This window comes from Macrobrachium rosenbergii, chromosome 29, assembly GCF_040412425.1.
Source record: "Macrobrachium rosenbergii isolate ZJJX-2024 chromosome 29, ASM4041242v1, whole genome shotgun sequence".
Taxonomy (NCBI): Eukaryota; Metazoa; Arthropoda; class Malacostraca; order Decapoda; family Palaemonidae; genus Macrobrachium; species Macrobrachium rosenbergii.
Genome location: NC_089769.1, coordinates 18752084 through 18765032, shown reverse-complemented (window position 1 = coordinate 18765032; position 12949 = coordinate 18752084). Strand labels below are relative to the sequence as shown.

The following is a 12949-nucleotide window of genomic DNA, read 5'->3' as shown; positions in this document are numbered from 1 at the left end:
ACTTAATACTGTTTGAAAAAAAAAAAAAATTATTATATATAAAAAAAAAATATATATATATATATATATATATATATATATATATATATATATATATATATATATATATATATATATATATATATGTGTGTGTGTGTGTGTGTGTGTGTGTGTGTGTTCAATAAAACAGAAATAATTCGTAGTAAAACAAAATGGCAAGCATAACGACGAAAGCTAATAACACACGTTCAAGCCAATATGACATTAAAATGCGCCTCAGAAATATTTATTTAACAGAAGTGAAATTCAAGAATTTTCCTCAAAAGAGAGAGAGAGAGAGAGAGAGAGAGAGAGAGAGAGAGAGAGAGAGAGAGAGCGTTCTAGTCGTTATGGAAATAACATTTAGTATCCGTAACATACGTAAATGTCTTTTGAAAACTTGAAAAAATAACTTCCTCTTTCTCGAAGCAGGAGAATAACCAGAGGAAGAATCGAACAGCGGAGAGCCTTGTGCAACTCCTTTACGACATCACTATCATCAGACCTTATCACCACCCCCTCCCCCTCCCCCCCTTCCCCATCTATTCCATTGATTCCTTCCTGAGTCCCCCTACTAGTACCCCTACCCTCGACACAGGAACTCGGGTCCCACCCATTCCAGTCCCCAGACCCCAGCGCGCAATTCACTACCACACCCTTCCATTCATTCATTCACTCATCCAACGTTATCAAAATTCTTCCTCCTTCCTTTCCTCCTTCAAGTTACCACATGGCCTTGCCCTTACCTCTGTCTCTCTCTCTCTCTCTCTCTCTCTCTCTCTCTCTCTCTCTCTCTCTCTCCTCCTCCTCCTCCACTTCCTACTCCTCCTTCCATTCATTGGCTTTTCCCATTCAGAACTCCACCCATCCATTCAACAACTCTCGTTTTCTATAACATGCCATAAAAATAACAGAAAATGTAGACACGCACTGAAAAAAAGGCTTTTACATTGAACAAAAAACCTTTGGTAATGCAGGCACTGACAGAAGAATGCGTGCGCGCATGTACAACATGTATCAGTCTGCGTGCGCCTTATGCATAACCTATATGTAATCGATATACATAAAGCACGCATATACCGAAGATTGTTTTGCATTCTTTATTAAGGCACAATGCACGCTGAATGGTTACTAAAACCGTCCAATCATAATGGACAGGCAGAGTGACGTCACAAACAAACGTAATTATGATTGGTTACGAGAAGGGCAGTGGCTGTGGGAGGGGGCTGGCAGCACACCAGAAGCAACAGGGCAGGATATCCGGTTGGCGTCTATCCAAGCTCATCTCACTGCTGCTGCTGCTGCTGCTGCTGCTGCTACCTCTCAATGCTGCTTTTCCTGATGCTGAGCTTCAACTGCTGCTGTCTAACAGCAACCGTAAGATAATGCTGCTTTTGCTGCAGTCTCTCCAGCTGAGGAACTTCATATACGGCTGTAAAACGGCAAGCTTATGACGATACTGTTGTTGTTAAAAAACGCTGCTTTTGCTGCTGGTGAAAAACATCCAGAACAGCAAGCGCAAGATGGAAGAGTCAAAGGAGACTGATACGTGGAGGAAATGGAGATCAGCGCTAACGATTACAAACGATACAAGAGGAAGGGGAGAGATTAAACAAGCCAGCACCAGCCTGCCTGCCTGCCCGCCTGCGCGCTCGCAAACATATACGAACAGTAATCCTTGTAACCCACATCAGGGCTCTCGATGCAAGCATATCATACTGAAATACAAGCTGGAATCGTATTACAGTTGCTCGCACGCATGCAAACGAAGAGGAGATTTTTTACCTGATGGAAATGAATACAATGTACGCCTCAAATAAACCTGCAACCGAAAATCAACTCCATGTATAAGCAACTCTTTCTAAGATATCGAAATGCACACAAAAAGATTCAAAGCGTAAAACTACTGTGTTTAATAATAATAATAATAATAATAATAATAATAATAATAATAATAATAATAATAATAATAATAATATATATATATTATATATATATACATATATATATAAAATACATAATATATTTACAGTTAGTTCATATAATTATCATGCTCGACAGGAAACATGAAAAAGGAAACAGAGCCGCTACTATGCCAAGGTGTAATACAACACTTACAGATGAAAAGAATGCACGGGAGATCCTTTTATTTCAAAGCTTCTTAATGGTCCCAAACTGGGTATATGTGGAGTTTCCCTTTAACTCTTGCACTGAGACTACGTAAAAAAGGATGATACAATGTCGAATATTTAAGAATGGCGCTTGCACATTATTTCAGGATGGGTAAAAATACGAGAGAGAGAGAGAGAGAGAGAGAGAGAGAGAGAGAGAGAGAGAGAGAGAGAGAATTACTAAACTGAAGGTAATGCATTTCATTCGTAAATGACACATCCGAAAGAATTCGTAGCATTACGTATGACTTAAAGATTACGTTCTTACCACAACCAACCTTCAAGGTAAGAAAAAAAAAATAAATAATAACTCAGCCGGCTATCCCCAACTGAGAATTTACTGACTGATAAAACAAGTGGGCAACGAAAAATGTTGCTGTAACGTGTGTATGCAAATTCTTTAAATAAAATTCGTTACGATGAACACTTGACCTGAATAACACCAATAGAAAAAATGTTGTCATGAAATTTCCCACTCCTATAACTAACTTAATCGTTACAAAACGAACGCGAAGACTTTTGAAACATTCTAAACAAAAGTACAAAGAACATAATAAGAATATATCGACGCCGATTAGGCAAATAAAAAAACTGATAACGAAGGAAATTCGACACAACAAATGTCACACATTTACCCTCAACAACAAATACGATTTATCAGGATCGAGACACTAATCTGCCGGAGAAGAATGTTGAAGACTTCGTTAACTGGAACGCATATAAATTTAAAAGCCAATGTGAAAAAAAGAAAACTACAAAAAATGTACTAACACACGTAAATAAGCTAACAATCAAGGCAACGCAAAACGAATGAACGAAAAACTATACAAAAAATAAAAAACAGGTTTAGCTCCTCAAGGAACAACAGGACCTGTTGTGCCAACGCTACTTACAAATGAATGCAAAGGCATTCGCAAATGAATATAAATCGGGCACTCCTTAAGCCGGGATATTCATTGCAACGTATCGCACGTTCCATGCTGGGTATTAATAGCTAGGACACTCCTGCACGCCTTCTCCCTCACGGAGACGGGCAAACGGAGGAGAGACGAATTGCAACCGCCTCTCATTTTGAGCACTACAAAACAGAGCAAAAAAACAGGTTGATCGGCTGAAAATTCTCCCTCTAAATTCCAAGTGGAGGATCTGGGAAGTTCAGCAATGGACCGGTGAATGAATGCCACAATAGTCCCAAAGAGAGACGATGACAATGCAGACGTTCACAAACAAATTCCACACACATTATACAGTACATATATATACATATATATATATATATATTATGTATATTATATACATATATATATAAACATATATAATATATGTACATAAACATATATCATATTATATATACATATATATATATATATACATGTATATATTGTTTATATACATACATATATACATACATACATATATATATATATATATATATATATATATATATATATATATATATATATATATATATATATATATAATGTGTGTGCGTGTGAGTTTGCTTGTGGACTTCTGCATTGTCATGGTCCCTCGTTTGGGACTATTGTGGCATTCATTCATCGGTCCATTGCTGAACCTCCCGGATCCTTCACTTGGAATTTAGGGGGAGAATTTTCAGCTGATCAGCCTTCTTTTTTGCTCAGTTTTATAGTGATCAAAATGAGAGGCGGTTGCAATTCGTCTCTTCTCCGTTTACCCGTGAGTCTCCTAGAGTATTCATATATATATAATATATATATATATATATATATACAAATATATATATATATATATATACATATATATATATATATATATAAACTCGAACATATACTGAAGGCTTGTAAATACTCCACCGCCCATCCTTGGAAGATTCAATCAGCCAAAGTGGTGGCCCAGGTCGGCCTGGCAAAGCGGTACGTTAGCTAAGTCCGTGGATAGCTCTCGGCTCTCCACGTCAGTTAATATTCAGGAAGAGGGGGTGGAGCTAGCAACCTGATCCTTAAAAACTTGGTGAGAAATGCTGTATCACTTGAAAAGAAAGAGGTGTATGTATATATATATATGTATATATATATATATATATATATATATATATATATATATATATATATATATATATATATATATATATACATATATATATAATATATATATACAGTATATATATATATATATATATATATATATATATATATATATATATATATATATATATATATATATATATATATATATATATATATATATATATATATATATATATATATATATACATATACACACACGTAAGTGTACAAAATTCTTGATATTTTAAATTTTCAAGCAATACAATATTAAGAGACCTCTTGAGAGCCTTAACCTTTCAGTCCTTATTCTTGATGAGAGAGAATGTTGTCAAGAGTAAGGTTAATTACCATACAGGATACAATGAATACATCGAAAAGCATGAGGGTTGGGTAAGAAATGTTGAGAGAGAGAGAGAGAGAGAGAGAGAGAGCAAATCAGAGAGGATGGAGAGTCAGAGAGAGAAGGAGAAAAGATATTCCAGAGTTACAATAAGAGCAAGGTAAGAAACTGCAATGGACTGGTTACAAAAAGACTGCAACGCACATAGCTACAAAAGGGAGTTGCAATGGACATATTCTGGCTACAAAACGCTCAAAATGGATATTCCATTGCTGGAAAGGTTACAATAACGAACTGTTGGCAAGGTAATGGAAACTGCAATGAACACATGCTGGCTACAAAACGCTCACTGCAACGGACATATTCTGGCTACAAAACGCTCACTGCAACGCACATATTCTGGCTGCAAAACGCTCACTGCAATGAACACATGCTGGCTACAAAACGCTCACTGACACGGACATATTCTGGCTACAAAACGCTCACTGCTATGAACACATGCTGGCTACAAAACGCTCACTGCAACGGACATATTCTGGCTACAAAACGCGCACTGCAATGAACACATGCTAGCTACAAAACGCGCACTGCAATGGACATATTCTGGCTACAAAACGCTCACTGCAATGAACACATGCTGGCTACAAAACGCTCACTGCAACGGACATATTCTGGCTACAAAACGCGCACTGCAATGAACACATGCTAGCTACAAAAGCTCACTGACAAATATTCGCACTGCAATGGACATATTCTGGCTACAAAACGCTCACTGCAATGGACATATTCTGGCTACAAAACGCGCACTGCAAAATGCTCACTGCAATGGACATATTCTGGCTACAAAATGCTCACTGCAATGGTCATATGCTGGCTAAAAAAACGCGCAAGAAGTGATGAATTGGAAGGCCCTGTTCTGTTCTTTGAGTGCAAGTCGCGCAGAGTCTGAGGATGGGAGGAGGTGGTTCAGATTATTGCTAACGAGTATTCTGTGAGGGTTTAGTATTCTGAAGTGGCAAAGCCGTGGAAGTTTTCTGCACAGGGGGTTCACACTCACTTTAGACGTTCAAGAATGTCATTACCACCCATGTCAGGAGAAATGGCTCGTCAGCGAAAACACAAACATTTATGCAAATATTTTTATGTGAATATGTGTGTATATATGTGTGTATACACATACACATATTTATATATATGTATACATATATCCAATATATACACGCATACATAAATACTTACATTTTGTTTTATCCGTAGCTAGGCCAGAAGCCAGTCACCAGCCACCCCCCCCCCCCAGCAAAAGCAAGAATTTCCTGCTAAAATTAAGCAAAAAACATTTAAAAACATTAACGTTAGAAGCGCTTGTATAAAAATGAAATCTGTAACTTTCTTTATTAAAATACTGATCAATAACTGCTTGATATCTGCAACTATAAAAGCCGGAGATATGGACTCCAGTTGTTAGAAGTCATAAGTGAAAATCAATGGTTTCCCCTCATAAGACATGAGTGCAAAAGAGGAATTCGAACCTGTAGTGAAGTAAAGAAAAGAATTATGAGCAAGGTATAGTCAGATTATGTCTGAACTACGATCTATAGTGTATGTGCGTCTTCATACAAGCATGCATTATTTTCTATCATGCATATGAAATATATATGATATGTATGGGTTCAAATAGCGAATGAGATATCGATTCAAGTAAAAACAGTGTATTAATGGAAGAAATTCAATCTCTTCATGACGGAGGAACCGTTATCACCTTGCCTAAACCATTTAAGATAAGTACACCTTAGTTTAATCAGACCACTGAGCTGATTAACAGCTCTCCTAGGGCTGGCCAGAAGGACTAGATTTATTTTACGTGGCTAAGAACCAATTGGTTACTTAGCAAAAGTTAAGTATACCTTAGTTTTACCAGACCACTGAGCTGATTAACAGCTCTCCTAGGGCTGGCCCGAAGGATTAGACTTATTTTACGTGGCTAAGAACCAATTGGTTACTTAGCAACGGGACCTACAGCTTATTGTGGAATCCGAACCACATTATAGCGAGGGTTACTTAGCAACGGGACCTACAGCTTACTGTGGAATCCGAACCACATTATAGCGAGAAATGATTTTCTATCACCAGAAATAAATTCCTCTAATTCTTCATTGTCCAGTGAAGGGCAATGACATTTCCTAGGACCAAGAAAAATAAAAAAAAATCGTGGGGATTAAATAAAACATCAGGTATCTCTCTCTGCACCTCTCCCTCACCAATTGAAAGTGTCGATTACCCGGACCCCGTAACCTCCCTTACGCCACCCATCCACTCCTGAAACGAGCACTTCAGATGTCATTTCCATTCATTCACCTTCCGGGGTGCGAACAGATTCGGGGGTGGGGCACACACGGAGGGAAAGGGGAGTCAGAACTGCGCTGTCGGCTGTGCGGAAGTCTGTTGGTCCTATGAACAACACCAAATACACCACCCCCCACCCCTCTCCCTGCCTAGAACCACTTCCCCTCAACACCCCTCGTATGAATGGTTCCCCCCCCACCCCCACAAACCCTATCTCGACGATCATCCGGAAGAACACCGGAAGTACGACACATACACAGGCACTCACAAACACTGTGAAGGGAAACCAAACGATGCAGAGGAAGAAGAAACAGAATACTGTACAACAGTACTATAGTACACACTTACTAGTCTACGAACATCGCAATGACTCTTTATATGACTGAAGGCTAACTGCTGACTGGCGAGCAGACAATAACTAGTTTCAGACAAACTGGGTCTGTATAAATTACATTAATATGCAAAAGAAGTGACACGGTAACCCTACACACCATCAAAGACACTTAATTTCGACTGTATCCGTTTATTATTATTACACATACACACACACAATAATATATATATATATATACACACACACGAATGTTTTTTAACCAGCTCGCATGTACATTTTTGGACCCAAATATTAGGCCACAAATACCCCTTAATAACTTCTGACCAAAGGAAATTATTTATAATGTTCTTTGGCATAGGTTCGATTCCTGGCCAGAGCAGATGTACTTGATATATTCAAATCCGTTTGGCTGTCTCTTATTTCAAAGATAAAGTAATTTCGATATTAAGCGGTATTTGTGGTCATATATTTAGGTGTGTGTGTGTGTGTGTGTGTGTGTGTGTGTGTGTGTATATATATACATATACATTTTCACGTCTCTGGACTGATTGTTATTGAAGCATTTTCTTCTTTGTTCTATGCAACAACTAAGAGATAGAATTGTTTTTTACTCTGGGATTATTATTATTATTATTATTATTATTATTATTATTATTATTATTATTATTATTATTATTATTATTATTATTTCACAAGTATTTTCAAACCTAACGCTAACCCTTTCCATTCTTGTGTATAATAATGTATTATTTATTAGCCGCAATGAACTTAACTTCTCGATTTCTTCACATTTTGGAAACGCTGGTCACTACGATGCCTAGAACCAAATGAAGATGAATGAAGATATACTAATGCCCGCCCGAGGCTCGATCTCAGGTAGGGGTATCAGCACGAAGGTAACACGAAGTAGAGTATAAGTCTATTCCTGCTCATGCGTACTTCTATCCGTCGAATATCGTATTTTTAGGAGTAAAATGCATTTTTCCTAACATACAAACCCGAGGTCCTTTACATATAGGGGAATACTTTCGGCGTAGCTGATTTACTAGAGCTGGAATAGACCCACCTTCATCACAATCAAGTATTTATTAAGTACGACATACTTGTGTATGTATGTATATATATATATATATATATATATATATATATATATATATATATATACATATATATATTACTTAAAAGTCAAGTGAAATGAAATTGTGAGGATTGAGAGTAAAACGGATGATGATAGGATGAGCAGCATCGATTCGCGGAGTAAGTGAAGCAAAGAGAGCCAGGTCTCTTTTACTGAAGGGAAAAATGGATGCCGAATGTGAGTGTTGCAAAAAAAAAGTACGACGAACCTGCTCAGATGGATCATTTTTTCCCGTAACATACTGGGATTAAGAAGGATTAAAAGTGTAAAAATTAGAGGTATCAACAATTGGTAAAGAAGTTACTATAGATAAAAAGACTTGCCGGTGGTCTTGTGGCGAGACCATAAACCGGTGAAAAATTAAAAATGAACTGCTCGGGGGAAGGGCGAGAGGTAGGTAGTCCTAACAACGACTGCACGGATGGAGTGAAATGGTACTAAAATAGAAGAGCCTTCATATCAAGGATGAGAGATAATGCAAGAAAATAATGGCCACACAAGTTGCTGATGAACCACCTAAGAACATGTAGCAGGCTATGTTATATACGTTTTCTACAAACACACATTTAACAATTGCTTCAACAGGTTAAGGATGCATGCAGCAGTTATTGTCTCTCTTGCTCTTTGGAAACATCCTTAATTTTTATGCAGATGCAAATTCAATGTGCTTCTGCTGAATGTTTTTAGAATATGTTGGTGGCTTTGTTTGTATGTAACTGGTGGTTAGTAGACTGAAGTGAATTACGGCCAGGTTTGATAAGGCTATGGGTCTACCACGCTCCTTAAATAAGGGCATGGGCCTACCACCCTCAACCCAAAAGGGTTGTTGCAAAGCGAAAGGTTAACAAATCCTGGAGCCAGCAGTTACTGTCTCTATATAATATATATATATATATATATTATATATTATATATATATATATATGTAACTATGGTTATATACTATATATATATATATAGGCTATATATATATATATATAGGGCATGGGCCTACCCTCAACCCTGTTGCAAAGTGAAAGGTTAACAAATCCTGGAGCCACACGCTATAATATACATACATACATACATACATAAATATATATATATACAGTATATATTATATATATATATATGTATATGCATATATATATATGTATATATACACATATATAAATAATATATATGTATAAATGTATATCTTTTCTGAAGATACCTAAAGCAGAATAACCCATCTACCTTTAGAACAAAGCAGCAGCTCCACACACACACGAAAACCAACAAGCACTAAAGCTCACGGCTCCAGTTACGGAGAAGCAAAGAAACTGAGGGAAAATTCTGTAAAAGTGTCAGTTGTTATAAATATATTTTCAATAGGCGTAAAAACTCAAAACGGCATTTTTGCAAATAAAGATAATAGCTATAGCATCTGCGAAAAATACAAGCTTGACAAATCTTAAAAAGGACTATCTTTCAATACTGTCAACTATAAACAAGGCAAATTCACATAAATTAAAGCGCCATTTCCTGCAAAGAGAGGAAAAGGTGGTGGTGGAGATGGAAGTATTTACCAGGAAAACTAGCCGAAATCACTCGTCCAATTAAAAGGGATATTGGTTTCCTGGGGGAAACGACATATATCGATCGGGCGTCCAGTTCAAAAAGCTGACCTGGTTGGCTCTTACGGACACTATTCTGGAGGCGGCTATCGAGCAGACCTCAATTCTGTTTAATCTGAATTTCACATATCACTAGGAGATTTAATTGGGCTTAGTTATTCCAGGGATGTGCAAGAAAATAGGGCAAGGAATTGAAAAAATATACCTGGAGAGGGAGAAGCGTTTTTGTGTACGGTAACTACAATCGCAGATTTAAAAAGAAAACAAAGTCTACAATTCCAGTTTTTTTCTAAAGATTCTGCTTACATGAACAAGATAAAAATTGTACAGTTTGTTTGTATAAATATTTCATATATGAAATATGACATATATATATATATATATATATATATATATATATATATATATATATATATATATATATATATATATATATATATATATACATACCAAATTTGCAGATATAAATACAAGTACTCATGCTAAACATAAATGAAATAACACTTGAATGCACCCAAGTGGAAAGTGGTTAACCACTTCATACAATTACAGGATATACTATGGAACAACTGTGAGGACATTGCTAGAATGAAATGCAGATTGATTCACATCTTTCCCATTCAGAGCCCAAAGTTCAATCCCGTCCCCTTAGTAAGCTGCACAGTTAACTTTTGGGAGACTCAGGTCTTTCAGTTGGAAAAATCTACAATATCTGATTGACTAAACGGTAATGAGGAAAAATTCCGACTTTTTCAGTGAAGCGTTTCCACTCTTTCAGTCCTCTAAGCTTCATACAACCCCAAGTATTCCCTTGGTTTTCTTTAACTGATATTCAACTTCAATTTTTACCTTCCAAAAGACTTAGCTCAAGAATCCTTTCACACATTCAACGTTCTAACTATCTAGACACTACAGTTCCACAGTTTGTAAATAGCTTTTCTTTTATTTTATGAATCACTATTATATATAGTATAACATTTACTTCTAAAATTTCACGGCCAAGCATTTACATTCTTCTACAGTCTACAACAATACTAATCATTCTAACTCCAACTTACTCGGTTGTTTTACTTTTATGAACTTATTCAGCTTGAATCACTATTAGAAAGAGTAAATTCATTAAAATCATTTTTACACACTTTCACACTTTTTCACGAGTCAGTGCAAATTTGCATGGGTACACCAATAAACGTTTTGTCCTTCACAAACACCAACCATTCCACTTAAAATTATACAACTCTACTTCCATCTGATAACATGCCACGAATAAGTGCCTTCCCAAAAATTAGTGGACCAACCACTACATACACAAGTAAACTAAATATCAATGAGATTGTTGACCTTAGTTTACACCAAAACAGTCACCGTCCCCACCTTTAAAGTGGGCAAAAACTTCACTTTCATCATTATCGGTATATATAAACATATGTTTACTGAAAAGGCTAACAGTTAATACTGCAAATCAACAAGGTACATCATCTCTGCAAACTTAATAACAAAGCCTGGGAGTTTCATTCACCATTCTCTAATTTGTAATATAATTTTCCTCATATATCTATTATCGTTTAAACCACTGTAAAACTGTATTTCTTACAAATATTTCCGAATAGAATTTTTACTGCATGATTCATTTCCCATTTTGATGCAGACTGCCACCGACTTCCACAAAAAAAAAAAAAAAAAACACACAAACTGGCATACCATGATTACCAAGTAGCAAGCAAAGGAAGTAAAGAAATTTAAGCTGAGAAAAAAAAAATCTTTTGACTTTCCAACGCCAAAAGCGGGCAAGAAAGACCCGACAGAAACGGCCTTTATGCATTTACCCTTTCCCCTTTACCTTTCACTTTTTACCTAAATGGGCCCCAGCACAGTGATGATTCACAAGACAATCGCAAGATAAGCCAAACTACTTTCAGAGAGAGAGAGAGAGAGAGAGAGAGAGAGAGAGAGAGAGAGAGAGAGATTATATGTCAGTTAACAGACACGTAAGGAGGAGGCTAATTTCGTAAGATTCCTTATCAAAACAATTATGTCATAAAAGAAGCTTAAAAAAGTGTGAAGCCACTGTTGCATGTGCTAGGTCATTACCACTCAGTAGAGTATACATTGTGTTGTGACACACACACACACACACACACACACACACACACACACACACACACACACACACACACATATATATATATATATATATATATATATATATATATATATATATATATATATATATATATATATATATATATATATTATTCCAGGTACAGGTGCAGAACAAAAAGATCATATGCAGGTAAACACGAGGACAGATCCCGTGCACAAGAACAAAGTGAAAACGACAATGAAGGCAAGAATAAAAATAGAAAAGAGAATGTGAACAGGAAATCTAATGAGAGTAAACACTTTTTTATACAGCGAATCAAACACAGAAACGTTTATGGATTAACAAACGGACCTCAGTAGAATAAAAGATGAACATGAAGAGATGCTGTCTGAATTGAACGAGTATTTTGAAGGTATGTTGAATGAGGAGGCGAGAAAACAACCAGAGATGGATGCCACAAGAATGGAAAGGGTTAACGTTACGTTTGAAAATACTTGTGAAATAATAATAATAATAATAATAATAATAATAATAATAATAATAATAATAATAATAATAATAATAATAATAATAATAATATAATAATAATAATAATAATAATCCCAAAGTATAAAACAATTCTACCTCTTGGTTGTTGCATGAGAGCAAATGAAGAAAATGCTTCAATAACAATCGGTCCTGAGACGTGAAAAAAATATATATATATAACAAAACAACCTTCTCCCAGTACAAACCTACCCCAAGAGAAAAGCGATTAAAGGTCCCCCTAGTCGCTCTGAAATTTTCCATCACAGACTATGAGGAAGTGGAGAATTTGCCCATCCCACACGAACACCCTTACTTACCCCTGGGGGCGGAA

The 12949-nt window shown here is 36.3% G+C and overlaps 1 long non-coding RNA gene across 1 annotated transcript in view; it reads right to left on the bottom strand.

Moving 5' to 3' along the window:
* The window catches only part of LOC136854647 (uncharacterized), a 188672-nt gene that overhangs the window by 35440 nt on the left and 140283 nt on the right, over positions 1 to 12949 (bottom strand). The window lies entirely within an intron of this gene.